This window comes from Triticum aestivum, chromosome 7D, assembly GCF_018294505.1.
Source record: "Triticum aestivum cultivar Chinese Spring chromosome 7D, IWGSC CS RefSeq v2.1, whole genome shotgun sequence".
In the NCBI taxonomy this organism is placed as follows: Eukaryota; Viridiplantae; Streptophyta; class Magnoliopsida; order Poales; family Poaceae; genus Triticum; species Triticum aestivum.
In genome coordinates, this window is record NC_057814.1 from 267,994,727 (window position 1) to 268,017,783 (window position 23,057).

A 23,057-nucleotide genomic window follows, 5' to 3' on the forward strand; every position below is an offset into this window, starting at 1 on the left:
GGTGCAAACACTTCTGAAAGACTGTGTCTCGGTTATCCGTTACTCAAACACCATGTAGTGCGAGTAATCCAACGGAGGAGATCGAGTCTTGTGGGGAAAAGTGCACAAACCTCTGCAGAGTGTACAAACTAATCATGGTTAGCCATGTCCCCGGTTATGGACAACTTGAGTATCTAGTACCTGGATTATCATGTGAATCTCATCACCATGTTACTTTTAATTAATTTTGCTGGGTTATTGATGATTCTTAATTGGGATTGAGATGCTGTCAACCATCTCAATGTTTCACAACCACCATGATAGTTAAATAAAATTTATTCCTTTGCAGTAGGGAAAAGTTGGCTTTTCACAAAAACTGTAACCATAGAGCTTTCCACCAGCCATATATGCATGTAGTATAGCATTATTATTGTTCATTACTCTCTATGTGTTACTTTGCCAGCATATTCTATGTGCTGACCCGTTTTCGGGCTGCAACGTTTCATGTTGCAGACTTTTCAGACGATGAGTAAGGTGCCTTAGGTCGTGGTCTTATACTCAGTGATGCCGCTGGAGTTGATGGACTCACTTATCTTCCAAGTCTTCCGCTGTTATCGTTTTTAGATGGCCTTAAGCCATTTATCATACTTAATCTCTTTGGAGATATTCGATGTAATAAGTGTGTGATTGCTACTCCGTTATAAATCCTCCATTTGTACTGTGCGTGTCAGCATTACTGATCCAGGGATGACACTGGTGCACAGCAGCACATACCATTTGAGGTCTGGTCGCTACATCAATCCCTTCACGGTCACTTACGAAAGTGATATCTGATAGATATGATAAGATAATATTTTTGGTATTTTTATGATAAAGATGCAAAGTAAAATAAAAGGCAATAAAAATAGCTAAGTGTTGGAAGATTAATATGATGGAAAATAGACCCGGGGGCCATAGGTTTCACTAGTGGCTTCTCTCGAGAGCATAAGTATTACGGTGGGTGAACAAATTACTGTTGAGCAATTGACAGAATTGAGCATAGTTATGAGAATATCTAGGTATGATCATGTATATAGGCATCACGTCCGAGACAAGTAGACCGACTCCTGCCTGCATCTACTACTATTACTCCACAAATCGACCGCTATCCAGCATGCATCTAGAGTATTAAGTTCATAAGAACGGAGTAATGCTTTAAGTAAGATAACATGATGTAGAGGGATAAACTCATGCAATATGATATAAACCCCATCTTGTTATCCTCGATGGCAACAATACAATACGTGCCTTGCTGCCCCTACTGTCACTGGGAAAGGACACCGCAAGATTGAACCCAAAGCTAAGCACTTCTCCCATTGCAAGAAAGATCAATCTAGTAGGCCAAACCAAACTGATAATTCGAAGAGACTTGCAAAGATAACCAATCATACATAAAAGAATTCAGAGAAGATTCAAATATTGTTCATAGATAAACTTGATCATAAACCCACAATTCATCGGTCTCAACAAACACACCGCAAAAGAAGATTACATCGAATAGATCTCCACAAGAGAGGGGGAGAACATTGTATTGAGATCCAAAAAGAGAGAAGAAGCCATCTAGCTAATAACTATGGACCCGAAGGTCTGAGGCAAACTACTCACACATCATCGGAGAAGGTATGGTGTTGATGTAGAAGCCCTCCGTGATCGATGACCCCTCCGGCGGAGCTCCGGAAAAGGCCCCAAGATGGGATCTCACGGGTACAGAAGGTTGCGGCGGTGGAATTAGTTTTTTGGCTCCGTATCTGGTAGTTTGGGGGTACGTAGGTATATATAGGAGTTAGAAGTACGTCGGTGGAGCAACATGGGGCCCACGAGGGTGGAGGGCGTGCCTGGGGGGGTAGGCGCGCCCCCCTACCTCGTGCCTTCCTGGTTGATGTCTTGACGTAGGGTCCAAGTCCTCTGGATCACGTTCGTTCCGAAAATCACGTTCCCGAAGGTTTCATTCCGTTTGGCCTCCGTTTGATATTCTTTTTCTGCGAAACTCTGAAATAGGCAAAAACAGCAATTCTGGGATGGGCCTCCGGTTAATAGGTTAGTCCCAAAAATAATATAAAAGTTTATAATAAAGCCCATTAATGTCCAAAACAGAATATAATATAGCATGGAACAATCAAAAATTATAGATACGTTGGAGACGTATCAGTAAGGTTTAAGGATATCTTCTTCCTCCTCCTCGGCCGGCAGTGCTTGCTCGACCATCGGGGGTTGATCTACGGTAGCCTCCTTGCTCTTGTCTCCCTTGACGGCTTCTACAACTCTTCTCTCTTCAGCTCGATCTTCATCAACCAGGCATCCTCTTCCACGTTCTTGGATGTGGAAGAAGACATGATGCCTGGCTTAACAGATCTGACCGAAAACAACAAGAAAAGAAAACAGAAGATTTCTCTGCGATACGGTGGTCAATAGGTTGGGGGGGTATATAATTTTTTTTATCTTGGGAAACAAGCAAACGGTAGAAAAACGGAGTCCAGAAGGTATTTATCTTGGAGGATAATTTTTTTATCCTGGCTTAACAGATCCCACCTGGGCGCGCCTGGCTCGCCCTGATGTCTTGTGCCCACCAGGGTGACCTTCCTGGTTGTTTATTATTTTCCTAATTTTCTAAATATTCCAAAACTAACAGAAAATATTTTTGCGGAATTTTCGGAGTCCGTTTACTTACCGTATCACGTACCTCCTCTATTTCACAATTCTGGAGTGCTCCGGAAGGATTCTTTTATTGTTCTTCCGGTGTCATAGTTTGGATAATATTACTTTCAATATTAATGGGCGTACCTGAGATATAATGTTTTATTCGTTGCCCATTAACAACCTTCGGGTTAGTACCTTCGGCATTATTTATCGTGATAGCTCCAGACCGATAAACCTCCTCGATAACATGGGGTCCTTCCTATTTAGAGATGAGTTTTCCTGCAAAGAATCTGAAACGAGAGTTGTACATAAGAACATATTCTCCCACTTTGAACTCACGCTTTTGGATTCTTTTATCATGCCATCTTTTAACTTTTTCATTAAATAATTTGGCATTTTCATAAGCTTGGGTTCTCCATTCATCTAGCGAGCTAATATCAAATAACCTCTTTTCACTAGCAAGTTTGAAATCATAGTTGAGTTCTTTGCCCAATATCCTTTATGCTCTAACTCAAGAGGTAAATGACAAGCCTTTCCATAAACCATTTTATAAGGAGACATACCCATAGGATTTTTACATGTTGTTCTATAAGCCCAAAGTGCATCATCTAATTTCTTAGACAAATTCTTCCGGGACCTATTGACAGTCTTTTGCAAAATTAATTTTATTTCTCTATTGCTAAGTTCAACTTGACCACTAGACTGAGGATGATAGGATGATGCAATTCTATGGTTAACATCATATTTGGCAAGCATTTTACGAAAAGCACCATGAATAAAGTGAGAAACACCATCAGTCATATGATATCTAGGGACTCCAAACCTTGGGAAAATAACTTCCTTAAGCATTTTAATAGAGGTGTTGTGATCAGCACTACTAGTTGGAATAGCTTCTACCTACTTAACATAATCAGCAGCAACCAAAATATGTGTATACCCATTAGAGGAAGGAAAAGGTCCCATGTAATCAAAACCCCAAACATCAAATGGTTCAACAGCAAGTGAATAATTCATAGCCATTTCTTGACGCTTACCGATATTACCTATTCTTTGACATTCATCACAAGATGAGACAAACTTACGAGCATCCTTGAAGAGAGTAGGCCAATAAAACACAGATTGCAATACCTTTTGAGCAGTTCTGTCTCCCACATGATGTCCTCCATAAGCTTCGGAGTGACATTTCCATAGGATTTGTCCCTATTCATGCTGAGGTACACAACATCTAATAATACCATCTACTCCTTCTTTATAAAGATGTGGGTCATCCCAACAGTAATGTCTTAAATCATAGAAGAATTTTTCTTTTGTTGGTATGTAAAGCTAGGTGATAAATATTTAGCAACAATGTAATTAGCATAGTCAGCATACCAAGGAGTGTTGTGGGAAACATTTATTGCAGCTAACTGCTCATCGGGAAAACTATCATCAATAGGTAGTGGGTCATCAAGCACATTTTCAAGCCTAGACAAGTTATTATCAGCTATGGGGTTCTCTGCTCCTTTCCTATGAGTGATATGTAAATCAAATTCTTGTAACAAGAGAGCCCATCGAATAAGTCTAGGTTTAGCATCTTTCTTTTCCATAAGATATTTAATAGCAGCATGGTCGGTGTGAACGATAACATTAGAGTCAACAATGTAAGATCTAAATTTATCACAAGCAAACACCACTGCTAGAAATTCTTTTTCAGTAGTAGCATAATTATGTTGTGCACTGTCTAGAGTTTTACTAGCATAATGAATAACATTTAATTTCTTATCAACTCTTTGTCCTAGAACAGCACCAACAACATAATCACTAGCATTACACATAATTTCAAAAGGCAAGTTCCAGTCAGTTGGTTGAACAATAGGTGCAGAAATTAAGGCTTTCTTGAGTGTTTCAAAGGCTTCTAAATAATCATCATCAAAAACAAAAGGAACATCCTTTTGCAAAAGATTTGTAGGAGGCCTAGAAATTTTAGAAAAGTATTTGGTAAATATCCTATAGAAACCAGCATGACCTAGGAAAATACGAATACCTTTGATATCCTTAGGACATGGCATTTTCTCAATTGCATCAACCTTAGCTTTGTCCACGTCAATACCTCTTTCAAAAATTTTATGGCCCAAAACAATACCTTCATTAACCATAAAGTGGCACTTCTCCCAGTTCAGGACAAGATTTGTTTGCTCACATCTCTGCAAAACTCGATCAAGATTGCTTAAACAATCATCAAAAGATTTCCCATAAACAGAAAAGTCATCCATGAAAACCTCAACAATCTTTTCACAAAAGTCAGAGAATATAGCAGTCATACATCTTTGAAAGGTAGCAGGTGCATTGCATAAACCAAAAGGCATACATCTATATGCATAAGTTCCAAAGGGATAAGTGAAATTGGTCTTTTCTTGATCAGGTTGAGAAACATGTATTTGTGAAAAACCAGAGTATCCATCAAGGAAGCAAAAATGTGTATGCTTAGATAATCTTTCTAGCATTTGATCAATAAAAGGCAGAGGGTAATGATCTTTTCTAGTTGCTTTGTTTAGTTCTCTAAAATCAATTACCATTCTATAGCCTGTAACAATTCTTTATGGAATAAGTCCATTCTTATCATTAGGAACAATAGTAATTCCTCCCTTCTTAGGGACACAATAAACATGACTTACCCATCTACGATCAGCAATAGGATAGATTATACCTGCTTCCAGAAGTTTTAATATTTCTGTTCTTACCACTTCCTTCATCTTCGGATTTAACCGACGTTGGTGATCAACAATGGGTTTAGCATCAGGTTCCATATTAATTGTGTGCTGACATAGAGTGGGATTAATGCCCATATCCAATAGCAGCTCGGTGCTTCCTTATAACTTTCAATAATCTTTCTTCTTCATGTTCTAAAATGTTAGCACTAATAATAACATGATATATCTTTTTCTCATCAAGATAAGCATGTTTCAAAGTGTCTGGCAATTGTTTTAATTCAATGACAGGATCACCTTTAGGTGGAGGAGGACCTCCTAGAGTTTCAATAGGAAAATTGTGTTTAAGCAGAGGACGTTGTTCAAATAAAATCTCATTTATTTCATGCATATGTAAATCATTTTCATGGTTTAGCAAATATTGTTCTAGTGGATCAGTAGGAGGCACAACAATACAAGCAAGACCAATTATTTCATCCTTACTAGGCAATTATTTTTCATGAAGCTTTCTACTAAACTTGGAAAAATTAAACTCATGAGACTCATCACCAAAGCTGACACCGACAGTTTGTTTCTTACAATCTATTTTAGCATTAACGGTGTTCAAGAAAGGTCTACCAAAGATAATGGGACAAAAATCATCTTGTGGGGAACCAAGAACAAAAAAATTCAGTAGGATATTTTATTTTCCCAAACAAGACTTCAATGTCTCTAACAATCCCAATTGGTGATATAGTATCTCTATTAGCATGTTTAATAGTAACATCTATGTCTTCTATCTCTGCGGGTGCTATGTCATTCATAATTTCCGTGCTATGTCATTCATAATTTCCTAATATAAGGTAAAAGGAATAGCACTCACACTAGCACCTATGTCGCATAAACCATGATAACAATGATCTCCTATTTTAACTGAGACAACAAGCATGCCAACAACGGGTCTATGATTATCCCTTTTAGCAGGTTTGACAATTCTAGTAGCTTCATTACACAAGTAAATAACATGCCCATCTATATTTTCTTCCAAGAGATCCTTAACCATAGCAACACTAGGTTCTACCTTGATTTGTTCATCAGGTTTAGGTGTTCTAATATAACTTTTGTTGACCACGGTTCAAACTTTAGCGTGTTCCTTTATCCTAACAGGAAAAGGTGGTTTCTCAATATAAGCAGTAGGAACAACTGGATCAACATTATGAATAATAGTTTCCTCTTTAGCAGGTACATGTTCTTCAATTTCTTCTTTAATTGGTGGGTGATACTTAAACCACTTCTCTGTAGGGAGATCAACATGAGTAGCAAATGATTCACAAAAGGAGGCTACTATCTCAGAGTCAAGTCCATATTTAGTGCTAAACTTTTGAAAAGCATCGGTATTCATAAAAGACTTGACACAAGCATGATTAAGTTTAATACCTGACTCTTTACCTTCATCGAGTTCCGAGTCTTCAGAGTTGCGTTTAATTCTTTCCAAAAGATCCCACCGGAATTCAATAGTCTTCTTCATAAAAGAACCAGCACAAGAAGTATCAAGCATGGATCGATCATTATGAGAAAGCCGAACATAAAAATTCCGGATAATAATTTCTCTTGAGAGCTCATGATTGGGGCATGAATATAACATTGATTTACGCCTCCCCCAAGTTAGAGCGATACTTTCTCCTTCACGAGGCCAAAAATTATATATGTAATTCCGATCACGATGAACTAGATGCATAGGATAGAATTTTTGGTGGAACTCCAATTTCAATCGATTTCAATTCCAGAATCCAATATCATCGCATAGCCTATAGCATGCCAATGCTTTTCCCTTCAAAGATAAAGGGAAAACCTTCTTCTTAACTTCATCTCCGGGTAAGCCTACAAGCTTAAACAATCCACAAATTTGTTCCACATATATCAAGTGCATATCATGATGTTCAGTTCCATCTCCTGCATAAGGATTAGCTAGAAGTTGTTCTATCCTACCCGAAGGAATTTCATATTCAATATTTTCAGTAGGTGCAGTAGGTTGAGGGGTAGCTAATTGTGGTTCCGGTCGAGGTGAAGATACCCCGAACAAACCCCTCAAAGGATTGTTTTCCATAGTAACAAATGACAGTAAATTTCAGCACACTATATAAATGTTTCCTTACCAAATTCCACTTACCAAAGGCGCTTCACTCCCCGGCAACGGCGTTAGAAAATAGCCTTGATGAACCACAAGTATATGGGATCAATTGTAGCTCTTTTAGATAAGAGTGTAGAACGCAACGAGGAGCAGAAGGAAATGGCACGTGGTTTTCAGCAAGGTAATGTCTGCAAGTGGCGAAGTTGTAAGTAACAGAGTAGTTTGATTGCAAGATAATTTGCAACGAGCAAGTAATGATAATAGTAACAAAAGTGAAGAAAGGTAGCTCAATCCTTTTGAGGCAAAGGACAGGCCAAAACGGTCTCTTATAATAAGCAAATTGTTATTGAGGGTACATGGGAATTTCATCTAGTCACTTTCATCATGTTGATTCGATTCGTGTTCGCTACTTTGATAATTTGATATGTGGGTGGACCGGTGCTTAGGTGCTGTTCTTACTTGAACAAGCCTCCTACTTATGATTAACCCCCTCGCAAGCATCCGCAACTACGAGAGAAGTATTAAGAATAAATTCTAACCATAGCATTAAACTTCTGGATCCAATCGGCCCCTTACGAATAACTACTCCACAATTCATTCCCTTAGGCCCAAATATGGTGAAGTGTCATGTACTCGACGTTCGCATGACACCACTAAGGGAATCACAACATACATACTATCAAAATATCGAACACATATCAAGTTCACATGATTACTTGCAACATGATTTCCCCCGTGACCTCAAGAACAAAAGTAACTACTCACAAATGATAATCATGCTCAAGATCAGAGGGGTATTAAATAGCATATTGGATATGAACATATTATCTTCCACCAAATAAACCATACAGTAATCAACTGCAAGATGTAATCAACACTAGCTACTAGTCATCCACAAGCACCAATCTATAGTTCCGGTACGAAGATTGAACACAAGAGATGAACTAGGGTTTGAGAGGAGATGGTGCTATTGAAGATGTTGATGGAGATTGCCCTCCCCAAGATGGGAGGTTTGTTGGTGATGATGATGACGATGATTTCCCCCTCCGGGAGGGAAGTTCCCCCGGAGGAATCGCTCCGCCGGAGGGCAAAAGTGCTCCTGCCCAAGTTCCACCTCGAGACGGAATTGCTCCCTCCCAAAAGTCCTCTCTTTATTTTTTCTAGGTCAAAATGAGATATATACAAGAAGATGGGCACCGGAGGTGGGCCGAGGGGAGTACAACCCACCAGGGCGCGCCTGGGCTCCCTGGCGCGCCCAGCTGGGTTGTGCCCACCTGGTGGGCCCCCTCTGGTACTTATTGGCTCCAATATTCCACATACATTCCATAAAAATCTCTGTAAAGTTTCAGCTTGTTTGGAGTTGTGCAGAATAGGTGGCCTGACGTAGCTTTTCTAGGTCCAGATTTCCAGCTGCCGGAATTCTCCCTGTTTGTGTGTACCTTGCATATTATGAGAGAAAAGGCATTAGAATCACTCCAAAAAGCATTATTATAGATAAAAACATCATAAATAATAGTAGATAAACATGATGTGAAATGGACGTATCAATGAGATGACATGCATCTTAAATCCTATGAGTAGGAATAGGAAAGGAGATGCCCTTTGATTCACATCATAGGATTGTCTCCATTGAGTCCAAGCTAATGTTTATTTTTCTATGAAATGTGGAGGATAGGAAGAATTCCTCCATAGGAATATGATTCCATTCCTATAAACTAAAGGGCTCTACAGAAAATTTTCATATAGAAATCCTATCCTATGAAATTCCTACAAGATTCCTCTAAACCAAAGGAGGCCTCACATTAATAGCTAGCAAAATCGGCACGTATTTGTAACATGCGTGAATGTGTAATTTTTTTGTTGGGAGCGTGAATGTATAGTGACGTTGTACTTTCGGAGTGGCTACAGAGAGTGTGTACGCGTGCTAGAGGGGTTGTGGGATGGAGAGATACCTAGAGAGAGAGAAAGACCCTCTTTCTACTCCTAATCGTTAGATTGAAAAAGGATATTTGTTGAGAACTGATGTCTACTACACAGCCTTCTTCTTGTAGACTTTGTTGGGCCTCCAAGTGCAGAGGTTTGTAGGACAGTAGCAAATTTCCCTCAAGTGGATGACCTAAGGTTTATCAATCCGTGGGAGGCGTATGATGAAGATGGTCTCTCTCAAACAACCCTGCAACCAAATAACAAAGAGTCTCTTGTGTCCCCAACACACCCAATACAATGGTAAATTGTATAGGTGCACTAGTTCGGCAAAGAGATGGTGATACAAGTGCAATATGGATGGTAGATATAGGTTTTTGTAATATGAAAATATAAAAACAGCAAGGTAACTAATGATAAAAGTGAGCGTAAACGGTATTGCAATGCTAGGAAACAAGGCCTAGGGTTCATACTTTCACTAGTGCAAGTTCTCTCAACAATAATAACATAACTGGATCATATAACTATCCCTCAACATGCAACAAAGAGTCACTCCTAAGTCACTAATAGCGGGGAACAAACGAAGAGATTATTGTAGGGTATAAAACCACCTCAAAGTTATCCTTTCTGATCGATCTATTCAAGAGTCCGTAGTAAAATAACACGAAGCTATTCTTTCTGTTCGATCTATCATAGAGTTCGTACTAGAATAACACCTTAAGATACAAATCAACTAAAACCCTAATGTCACCTAGATACTCCAATGCCACCTCAAGTATCCATGGGTATGATTATATGATATGCATCACACAATCTCAGATTCATCTATTCAACCAACACAAAGAACTTCAAAGAGTGCCCCAAAGTCTCTACTGGAGAGTCAAGACGAAAACGTGTGCCAACCCCTATGCATAAGTTCACAAGGTCACTGAACCCGCAAGTTGATCACCAAAACATACATCAAGTAGATCACGTGAATATCCCAGTGTCACCACAGATAAGCACATGCAAGACATACATCAAGTGTTCTCAAATCCTTAAAGACTCAATCTGATAGGATAACTTCAAAGGGAAAACTCAATCCATTACAAGAGAGTAGAGGGGGAGAAACATCATAAGATCCAACTATAATAGCAAAGCTCGCGATACATCAAGATCGTGCCGAATCAAAAACGCGCGAGAGAGATCAAACACATGGCTACTATTACATACCCTCAGCCCCGAGGGCGAACTACGCCCTCCTCGCCATGGAGAGCGCCGGGATGATGAAGATGGCCACCGGTGAGGGATCCCCCCTCCGGCAGGGTGCCGGAAGAGGTTCCCAATTGGTTTTTGGTGGCTACAGAGGCTTGCGGTGGCGGAACTCCCGATTTAGGTTATATTCTGGAGGTTTCTATATTTATAGTAATTTTTGGCGTAGGTCTCACGTCAGGGGGGGGGGTCTCCGAGTCATCCACGAGATAGGGGGACGCTCCCGGGGGGAGGGCGCGCCCCACCCTCGTGGATGGCCCGGGACTCTTCTGGCCCAACTCTTTTACTCCGGGGGCTTCTTTTGGTCCATAAAAAATCATGAAAAACTGGCACGTCAATTGGACTCCATTTGGTATTCCTTTTCTGTAAAACTCAAAAACAAGGGAAAAACAGAAACTGGCACTGGGCTCTGGGTTAATAGGTTAGTCCCAAAAATCATATAAAATAGCATATAAAACATCCTAGATGGATAATATAATAGCATGGAACAATAAAAAATTATAGATACGTTGGAGACGTATCAAGCATCCCCAAGCTTAATTCCTGCTCGTCCTCGAGTAGGTAAATGATAAAAACGTAATTTTTGATGTGGAATGCTACCTAACATAATTTTCAATGTAATTTTCCTTATTGTGGCATGAATGTTCAGATCTGAAAGATCCAAGACAAAAGTTTAATATTGACATAAAAATAATAATACTTCAAGCATAATAACCAAGCAATTATGTCTTCTCAAAATAACATAGCCAAAGAAAGCTCATCGCTACAAAATCATATAGTTTGGCCATGCTTCATTTTCGTCACACAAAATGTGCCCATCATGCACAACCTCGATGACAAGCCAAGCAATTGTTTCATACTTTAGCATTCTCAAACTTTTTCAACTTTCACGCAATATATGAGCACGAGCCATGGACATAGCACTATAGGCAGAACAGAGTATGATGATGGAGGTTGTATGGAGAAGACAAAAAGGGAGAAAGTCTCGTATCAACGCGGCTAATCAACGGGCTATGGAGATGCCCATCAATTGATGTCAATGCGAGGAGTAGGGATTACCATGCAACAGATGCACTAGAGCTATAAATGTATGAAAGCTCAACAAAAGAAACTAAGTGGGTGTGCATCCAACTTGCTTGCTCACGAAGACCTAGGGCATTTTGAGGAAGCCCATCGTTGGAATATACAAGCCAAGTTCTATAATGAAATTCTCACTAGTATATGAAAGTGACAAAATAAGAGACTCTCTATCATGAAGATCATGGTGCTACTTTGAAGCACAAGTGTGGTAAAAGGATAGTAGCATTGCCCCTTCTCTCTTTTTCTCTCATTTTTTGGGCCTTCTCTTTTTTTATTTGGCCTTTCTCTTTTTTAGGGCCTTCTCCTTTTTTATTTGGCCTTTCTCCTTTTTTTTATTTCCTCACATGGGACAATGCTCTAATAATGAAGATCATCACACTTCTATTTACTTACAACTCAAAAATTACAACTCGATATTAGAAGAAAATATGACTCTATGTGAATGCCTCCGGCGGTGTACCGGGATGTGGAATGAATCAAGAGTCACATGTATGAAAAATTATGAACGGTGGCTTTGCCACGAATACGATGTCAACTACATGATCATGCAAGGCAATATGACAATGAAGAAGTGTGTCATAATAAACGGAACGGTAGAAAGTTGCATGGCAATATATCTCAGAATGGCTATGGAAATGCCATAATAGGTAGGTATGGTGGCTGTTTTGAGGAAGATATAAGGAGGCTTATGTGTGATAGAGTGTATCATATCATGGGGTTTGGATGCACCGGCGAAGTTTGCACCAACTCTCGAGGTGAGAAAAGGCAATGCACGGTACCGAAGAGGCTAGGAATGATAGAAGGGTGAGAGTGTGTATAATCCATGGACTCAACATTAGTCATAAAGAACTCACATACTTATTGCAAAAATCTACAAGTCATCAAAACCAAGCACTACGCGCATGCTCCTAGGTGGATAGATTGGTAGGAAAAGACCACCGCTCGTCCCCGACCGCCACTCATAAGGAAGACAATCAAGGAAACACCTCATGCTTCAAATTTGTTACACAACGGTTACCATACGTGCATGCTACGGGACTTGCAAACCTCAACACAAGTGTTTCTCAAATTCACAATTACTCAACTAGCATGACTCTAGTATCACCATCTTTATATCTCAAAACAATTATCAAGTATCAAACTTCTCATAGTATACAATGCACTATATATGATTTTTTTTATTATACCCATCTTGGATGCCCATCATATTAGGACTAATTTTATAACCAAAGAAAATTACCATGCTGTTCTAAAAGACTCTCAAAATAATATAAGTGAAGCATGATAGATCAACAATTTCTTCAAAATAAAACCACCTCCATGCTCTAGGAAGATATAAGTGAAGCACTAAAGCAAATGACAAACTACTCCAAAAGATATAAGTGAAGATCAATGAGTAGTTGAATAATTATGTAACTATGTGAAGACTCTCTAACATTTAAGAATTTCAGATCTTTGTATTTTATTCAAACAACAAGTAAAACAAAAGAAAATAAAATGACGCTCCAAGCAAAACACATATCATGTGGTGAATAAAAATATAGCTCCAAGTAAAGTTAACGATGAACGAAGACGAAAGAGGAGATGCCATCCGGGGAATCCCCAAGCTTAGGCTCTTAGTTGTCCTTGAATATTACCTAGGTGTGCCTTGGGCATCCCCAAGCTTAGGCTCTTGCCCCTCCTTATTCCATAGTTCATCGAATCTTTACCCAAAACTTGAAAACTTCACAACACAAAACTCAACAGAAAACTCGTAAGCTCCGTTAGTATAAGAAAATAAATCACCACTTAGGTACTGTTGTGAACTCATTATAAATTCATATTGGTGTAATATCTACTGTATTAAAACTTCTCCATGGTTCATACCCTCCGATACTACTCATAGATTCATCAAAATAAGCAAACAACACAATGAAAACAGAATCTGTCAAAAACAAAATAGTCTGTAGTAATCTGTATCATTCGAGTACTTCTGTAACTTCAAAAATTCTGAAATAAATTGGCGGACCTGAGGAATTTGTCTATTAATCATCTGCAAAAAGAATGAACCTGAAAGCACTCTCCAGTAAAAAATGGCAGCTAATCTCGTGAGCGCAAACGTTTCTGTTTTTTACAGCAAGATCGCAAAGACTTCACCCAAGTCTTCCCAAAGGTTCTACTTGACACAAACACTAATTAAAACATAAAACCACATATAAACAGAGGCTAGATGAATTATTTATTACTAAACAGGAGCAAAAAGCAAAGAACAAAAATAAATTTGGGTTGCCTCCCAACAAATTCCTATGCATATGACTAGCATATTTAAGTCTAACCCACTTCCTATGCATAGGGATTTTGTGATCAAACAATTTATTGGAGCAAGAATCAACTAGCATAGGAAGGCAAAACAAGCATGACTTCAAAAATTTCAACACATAGAGAGGAAACTTGATATTATTGCATTATGTAGAAGCATATGATCCTCTCTCATAATAATTTTCAGTAGAATCATGAATGAATTCAACCATATAACCAGCACATAAAGCATTCTTTTCATGATCTACTTGCATAGAAATTTTACTACTCCCCACATAAGCAAATTTATTCTCATCAATAGTAGTGGGAGCAAACTCAACAAAATAACTATCATGTGAAGCATAATCCAATTAAAAATTAAAATCATGATGACAAGTTTCATGGTTATCTTTATTCTTTATAGCATACGTGTCATCACAATAATCATCATAAATAGGAGGCATGCTTTCATCATAATAAATTTGCTCATCAAAACTTGGGGGACTAAACATATCATCATCATCAAACATAGCATCCCCAAGCTTGTGGCTTTGCATATCATTAGCATCATGGGTATTCAAAGAATTCATACTAACAACATTGCAATCATGCTCATCATTCACATATTTTATGCCAAGCATTCTATGTAATTCTTCTTCTAGTACTTGAGCACAATTTTCCTTCCCATCATTTTCATGAAAGACATTAAAAAGATGAAGCGATTATCGAAATCCTTCTTTTCACGAAAGACAGCAATTTAGTGCCAAACATTTTATTGCATTCTTCTTCTAACACTTTGGCACAATTATCGAAATCCTTATTTTCACGAAAGACATTAAAAAGATGAAGCATATGAGGCACCCTCAATTCCATTTTTTTGTAGTTTTCTTTTATAAACTAAACTAGTGATAAAACAAGAAACTAAAAGATTCGATTGCAAGATCTAAAGATATACCTTCAAGCACTCACCTCCCCGGCAACGGCGGCAGAAACTGCTTAATGTCTACTACACAACCTTCTTCTTGTAGACGTTGTTGGGCATCTAAGTGCAGAGGTTTGTAGGACAGTAGCAAATTTCCCTCAAGTGGATGACCTAAGGTTTATCAATCCGTTGGAGGCGTAGGATGAAGATGGTCTCTCTCAAACAACCCTGCAACCAAATAACAAAGAGTCTCTTGTGTCCCCAACACACCTAATACAATGGAATATTGTATAGGGGCACTAGTTCGGCGAAGAGATGGTGATACAAGTGCAATATGTATGGTAGATATAGGTTTTTATAATCTGAAAATATAAAAACAGCAAGGTTACTAATGATAAAAGTGAGCGTAAACGGTATTGCAATGCTAGGAAACAAGGCCTAGGGTTCATACTTTCACTAGTACCAGTTCTCTCAACAATAATAACATAATTGGATCATATAACTATCCCTCAACATGCAACAAAGAGTCACTCCAAAGTCACTAATAGCGGGGAACAAACGAAGAGATTATTGTAGGGTACGAAACCACCTCAAAGTTATCCTTTTTGATCGATCTATTCAAGAGTCCATAGTAAAATAACACGAAGCTATTCTTTCCGTTCGATCTATCATAGAGTTCGTACTAGAATAACACTTTAAGATACAAATCAACCAAAACCCTAATGTCACCTAGATACTCCAATGTCCTCAAGTATCCGTGGGTATGATTATACGATATGCATCACGCAATCTCAGATTCATCTATTCAACCAACACAAAGAACTTCAAAGAGTGCCCCAAAGTCTCTACCGGAGAGTTAATACGAAAACGTGTGCGAACCCCTATGCATAAGTTCACAAGGTCACTGAACCCGCAAGTTGATCACCAAAACATACATCAAGTAGATCACGTGAATATCCCATTGTCACCACAGATAAGCACATGCAAGACATACATCAAGTGTTCTCAAATCCTTAAAGACTCAATCCGATAAGATAACTTCAAAGGGAAAACTCAATCAATTACAAGAGAGTAGAGGGGGAGAAACATCATAAGATCCAACTATAATAGCAAAGCTCGTGATACATCAAGATCGTGCCGAATCAAGAACGCGCGAGAGAGGGAGATGAAACACATAGCTACTGGTACATACCCTCAGCCTCGAGGGTGAACTACTCCCTCCTCGTCATGGAGAGCGCCGGGATGATGAAGATGGCCACCGGTTAGGGATCCCCCCTCCGGCAGTGTGCCGGAATAGGTTCCCGATTGGTTTTTGGTGGCTACAGAGGCTTGCGGCGGCGGAACTCCCGATCTAGGTTATTTTCTGGAGGTTTCTGTATTTATAGGATTTTTTGGCATAGGTCTCACGTCAGGGGGGTCTCCGAGTCATCTACGGGATAGGGGGACGCGCCCAGGGGGGTAGGGTGCGCCCCCACCCTCGTGGATGGCCCGAGACTCTTCTGGCCCAACTCTTTTACTCCGGGGGCTTCTTTTGGTCCATAAAAAATCATGAAAAATTGGCACGTCAATTGGACTCCGTTTGGTATTCCTTTTCTGTAAAACTCAAAAACAAGGAAAAAACAGAAACTGGCACTGGGCTCTAGGTTAATAGGTTAGTCCCAAAAATCATATAAAATAGCATATAAATGCATATAAAACATCCTAGATGGATAATATAATAGCATGGAACAATCAAAAATTATAGATACGTTGGAGACGTATCAAGAACACAAAATCATAGCAGTACAAAGACGTACTCCCTCCGTTCCAAAATAGATGACTCAACTTTGTACTAACTTTAGTATAAAGTTAATACAAAGTTGAGTCATCTATTTTGAAATAGAGGGAGTACTAATCCTAGGTGGGCTAGTTTGGTCTAGTGGGTTTCAGTGATATGGCGTGCTACAGTGCCGTCTAGTCTTCGCTTGTGGTAGCAGTATTGCGGGTACAATATTTTTTCTTGAAGAAGCGGAATTCAACGAAGTCATGATGGTTCCTTTCTCCGACCAACTTATAGTGGGAAAGGTTGGGCCTGCGCTACGACCAGGGTGGACCAGGATAATTTTGTGCATGGCAGGTCGACCAGGATGGTCCACGTCCCACATGTCGGCGAATGAAAGTATTCTTTCTGATATCAAGGACGAGCAACGAGTATTCATTGTTTATTTTTTATGAAAGCTATTGTCTCCACTGTTACGATGGAGGAGTGTGAAACACGACAACCCAGTGAACTTGGCATGTGCACAACTCCCTCCTTCCTCATGTACCATAGTGTTGACTATAAGGTTGGCCATAAAGTTACAACTTTTTCTTAATTTCTCTCTATCTATTTCCTCTCAAATATTTTTTACCTTCTTTTTTTAGACACAATTGTTTTTATACCTTTTTTTAGTAGTTTTTTTATACCTAGGAGCACGTGTAGAGACGGGCTCTTGCACAACCCACTCCTTGACTTTGTCAATGCCTCTCTCTCCTCCACATAAGCGGGCTTATAGCCCAATATTGTAATAGTACTACTTGCTATGAATGTGGGCAACCGAGGGGGGAGCGCGCGTGGGAGGGGGGAGGGGTTTTCTGGTGGGCCAGGGCGATCAGAAGCGGGCTTGTAAGCGGTCTGTACTCCCGCATGGCCCACCTCACATTATCACCATATTTCTTGGAGTCCATGCGCGGAGGGCGGGCGATCTCTTGTCCCTCCCCCGTCTCTCTCTTCTCAGCCGACGCCCACCGAGCGATTAGATTTCTGCTATCGATGGTTTATTCAATTGTAGTCCCACATGTCAGTGAAAATGCAAGACAATGTGTGTCCCCTCTCGTCGGTGGCGTGCGAGCCGGACTGTCGGGGGTGCTACGCGAACGCGACAGGCGTGCTTTAAGTGTGCTGTCTTTTCCTTTTGAACTTGCAAAGCGTAATTTTTGTGCGATCGATCGATAGAAATCCATGACAAAATGACGAGGGCAGGGCTTTCCCGCGCGTTAGGCGCGCTAGTTTGAGTGATATGACATGCTAAAGTGCCATCCACTTGCTCCATTTTTATGTAAGCAAGCGTCTACACTCTTACGTGGGAGGAGTGTGAAACATGCCGGATCTGATTTTGATCGAGGGATAACTGTTCCTTGCGAAATAATGGAGCACTGCTAGCGATTATAGCACGATAGTTAGGGCATCTCCAGCGCTGACCCACAAATTTACACCGGCATCTGTCCAAGGACACTGATGCCAGAGGATGCCATCCAATGCTGCCCGCATACCTTTCGACAGCTATATGAACTAACCGGATGAAATTCGTGCAAACAAAGCAAATTTCAAATTAACCGGATGAAATTCATTACATTTCGAAAACTTTTCCTATAAACTGGACGAAATTCATTACATATTTCGCACAAACCGTACTAAAACCTACTGTAAACCTAATCTAAACGATCGCCTGCGCCCGACCACCATGTCCGACCATGAGCTTCGAGAACTGACGCTCCGGCTATTGCCTTTGCCTCCTCCTCATCCGCCTCGGCTTTGTCCAGCTCCGCCTCGATAACCTCCTCCTCCGGAGCACAAGGTTCTGAAGATTTCCGCCTCCACATCACCGTCAAGCGCCTAATCGGCCGCCGATGTTTACCCCACCAAGCTTGGCATCGACTGAGTGGAGGAGCGGTGGCCTTCCTGGGACCAAAGTGGCGGCAACCTACCATGTACTACTCTTCCTCACTGCTGGCTGCGCCCGCGCACGCGCGCCGGCTTCGTGGTCGTTGCCGGAGGGCGGCCTGGGGGGGAGCCAGCGATGTCTTTCGTCTGCTCCTGCGACAGTACATCCAAGAGAGCTTTGGAGCGCGCCCGGAGCGGACCACCAATGTCCTTTGTCTGCTCCTGCGATAGTACGTCCAAGAGAGCTTTGGAGTGCCAGGAGGCCATGGTTGGAGTGGTGCCGACAGAAGGAAGGGACCATAGGAGAATGACTGTGGGTCTTTGGCTATGGCTGGGAGCTGGGGCGCAAGTTAATATAGCGGGCGAATGGCAATGAGCCGCGGCAGACGGGTGGACGGCTGGCGCCGGAGTTGGTTCGTCGGCAGCCACGTCTCATTAATGTGGGTGGCGGACAGATGGATGGCCGTGGTGTCATTAATGCGGAGCAGTCGCTTGCACCGGGATGCCGCGCGGGTGGCGCTCTCTCGGCCGTCGCGCTGCTGCAATACCGGCGCCAGTGAGAGGTCGCGTCGGGCGTGAATACGGCATTGATATTCTGGAGCGACGGTGACCATTTTAGGCGGGAAGCGCACGCTAGCGATGGAAGGGGTTTTGGTAGGCCAGGGCGGTCAGACGCTGGTGTGGTGGTAAAATGTGAACTCATGGATGACGAGCCTTTGATGCGTATGCGGCACGTATAGACAACCAGACGCCCATGCAACCGCTCTTGTCGCCAGCTAGCCTTCGACGACCACCATTAGACACCACACAACCATGCATAACTTACGAATAATGGACAAATCGATCAAACACACACTCGTGTGCAGTGGCACTATGATCGGTCGCTCACGATACATATATAGGTACCATAGTACCCTCTCTAGTTAGGCTATTTTATAGATTGTCGTTGTGATGGATGATATACATGAGCAAGGCGCCGAGTCACGTCGTTACGTCGTGTGCAGAGCCATGGATAATGTCGAGCAGCTCGGCGCCAAAGCACGAGTATGACATTGGTGTTGAGCCAGGTGAATACATGCTCGGTGTTTGCGGAGGCCGCCAGCAAACGTCTAAACAATAATGCCAGGCACCGCCGGGGCGCGCAGGTGATGGGCTCGCCGTTTGCATTGCGCCATGAGCAGGACTTTGATTGAGAGGGCGACGTGCATGCATTAGCATGGTTTGACAGTGTGAGCGTGAGTGTCTGTACGCGTACATGCTACTTGTGTCTATTGACGGTGTGCACTAATGTGTGCATCACGTATAATATAAAAATCGATTTGTGCATTTAACGCAAAGTATTTCATTTTCATTTGGCTGACGAGTGTAAGTTGCAGCGACGAGTGGTTTGATTCCTCACATACGCATAATTTTGGTTTTTATTTCTTTCACCACTGATAGGTAGGCCCGCATAGATAGATAGATATAGAACATGAGCTGATGAGGCACATGCGGACTATTTAACTGGTCAACCAGACAAATACGAAGCTATACGCTGAGTCGGTGACCGTATAATCACCATATCTTGTATACAATGATCAAAGTGAGCTATCAAGACAAGTTCGATGACCGCCAATGCATTTTACTCGGTAATAAATGACCAGGATTGAAGGGGAATCCAAATTTCCTTCATCTTCTATCCTTGAGCTCTTGACAAACCAATGCACTATACGGTTGTCCAGCCACTCCGCCCCAGAGCTCTCACCAAGCGTTGTTCATGCCACCGCGCCGCACACTAACCGGTAAGGAAGCGATGGCATCCCGCCGCGCCGAGTTCCTCGCCGCCCACGACCGCACACAAAATGGTAGGGAAGAGATGGCATTCCGCCGTTCCGAGTTCATCGTCGCTCGCGACCTCACACCTACGTGGGCGGACTTTGAAGCTGCCAAGGCCGAATGGGCGGTAGAGCAAGAGGCGGCCAAAGCCGCATAGAGGGAGCAGAAAAGGTAGAAAGCACTCAAGAAAAGAGAGGCCCTCCGTCGCAAGAAAGAAGAGGCCGCACGCGCTGCTGCGGAGAGCTCGGCGGAGATCCAAGCACGGTGGGGTGTGACCGACAAAGCCGGGAAGGAGAACGACGGCGTCTGGCCAGCATGTGAGAAGTAGTAGTACTAGTAGTTAGTGTGTGTGTGTCTGTGTCGCCCGTACGTTTGTTTAATTAATTAGGAGCATGTACCAGTACTAGTTACTACTGTAGTTTTTAGAGCAAATTACCAGTACATTAGCCTAGACTCAATGGAAAAATTCCTATCCTATGCATCAAATGGCATCTCTTTCTCTATAGGAATTGAGATGCATGTCATCTCACTTCCTATGATTTTCATATTCCTATAAAATTCCTATCCTATGAACCAAAGGAGACCTCTACTGGAGTACAATACTACTGTAGCTAGCAGTACTGCTGGTACAGTAGTTTTCTTCAAGAAGCGGAATTCAACGAAGTCATGATGGTTCCTTCGTCCGAGCAACTTCATAGTAGGAAAGGTTGGGCCTGTGATTTGATGGCTCATTAGTCATTATTACTGTGGCGCGATAACCGAAATAGATAGGTAAATCAATTCAAATGTAACTAGGGTAAGTAGATCCTTCTCGCGTTTGAAGGCTATCCAAATGCATCAAGGAATCAGCTCAAACAGAAAATGCATCAAGGGTTACAGTAACGTCGAGAAGTGAAAAGACATGAGCATGAAGAAACAGCGCTCATCTAACATACCAAGGAGTTGATACAAGAGCAAAAGAGTAATGAAAAACTAACGCATATGAAGTCGGTATTACCGGTGACTCTCCCTTGGAGTTCTGCGTGCATGGCAAGTGGACCAGGATGGTCGACGTACCACATGTCGGCGAACGGAAGTATTCTTTCCGATATCGAGGAGCAAGGAAACCGCGTGGTATAGTATCACTGCTGATTTATATTTATTTTTTATTTTTCATGAAAGCTAGCGTTTCAACTCTTACAACGAAGGAGTGCCAAACACGGCACGTGCTGGATGTCCCACACGTCAGCGAAAGGAGTGGGACATGAACAACATGGTAGAGCGTCTCCACTTCTTCCACTTCTAGGTCGGAGACCACACGTAGTACTAGTGGCATGAACGATACAAAGTGCGACCCGGAGAGAAAGACATGTCTAGTTGGAAGGTCTTGGGCCATACATGTAAACAAATATAAAACCTAATATGTGCCTTCAATTAATATAGTAGTAGAGTACTTAGGCACATACATCATAACATCACCGTGCATTGCACGTACAACATTTAGTGGTAGTAAGAGACAAATGCATATATGCCACGCATGTTCGTACTATTTGTTCCTTTCTACTTCACTTACTGCACTACATTACTCAGGTTCGTACGTCCACTCCTGGGTACATGTCCGTCTCGTAGTTCCAGTCCCATGTGTTCTTCATAGATGGAACAATCCATAACAGTGGGCAACAGGAGTCCATATCATCGCAGCTTCTTAGTGTGGCTCCCCACAATGGAGACTCATCCAAACTATGGCCAACCTCGACGCGGAGCAGTCGCGTACACCAGGAAGCGGCGCCCTCTCGGCCATCGCGCTGCTTCAAAGCCGGCGCCAGTGAGAGGTCGCCTCCGCTCTGGCCAAGCATTAATGCGACACTAACGCTCCGGGGCGACGCTGACCGTTTCACGCGGGAAGCGCACGCCGACTAGGGAGGGGTTTGGGTCAGCCAGGGCGGTCAGACGCGGGCGTGGTGGTGGTATTGCTTTTGAACCGTTTCAGGTGTAGTACTGGTAGTTTGCAAAACTACTCAATTATTGCACTCAGTTTCCTAAGAAATTGTGGTAAAAAGTTACTTGCAATGCATGCATGTGTGTCCAATATAAATGACCAATAAAAAACTAGTACATGCACGCAACGGTTTAATGGACATTGTAATCTCAACATGTGATGGGGAGCTCTAAATTTGAATTTGTAACTTATAAAATGAAAAAAATTCAAAACAAATAAACTGGAAGAGAGGGAGTATACCATAGGATGTGTCCCATACGAAACAAGTCCCCTGGTTTGTCACCGCAAAGATGTGGTTAGAAAGGAGCACATCGTCTTCATACTCGTACGACAACAAATCAACCACAGACAGCATGGTGCACCTTTGACCGCCATGTGCAGGGTTCGTGAAAGCAATCACGATGTCGAACACCGTGATGAGAGTGTAATTTTGGTTGGAGGACGACCTTATCGAGGCTTCCAGGATGGCTATCTTCTTCAATCTCACTGTGGTTCCATCATACCAATTCAGGCGATGGCCCGTTGCATGGTTGATCCCAACGTTGGAGAAAGGTTCAACGGGAACGGTGTCACCGTTGTAAATGTTGTGCAAATTGATGTTGGTACCCTCGCGTACATATGCAAGCCAATGTCCACTGGCACCAAGCCTAACCTGTGAAACAGTGGGCAGCGGGGGA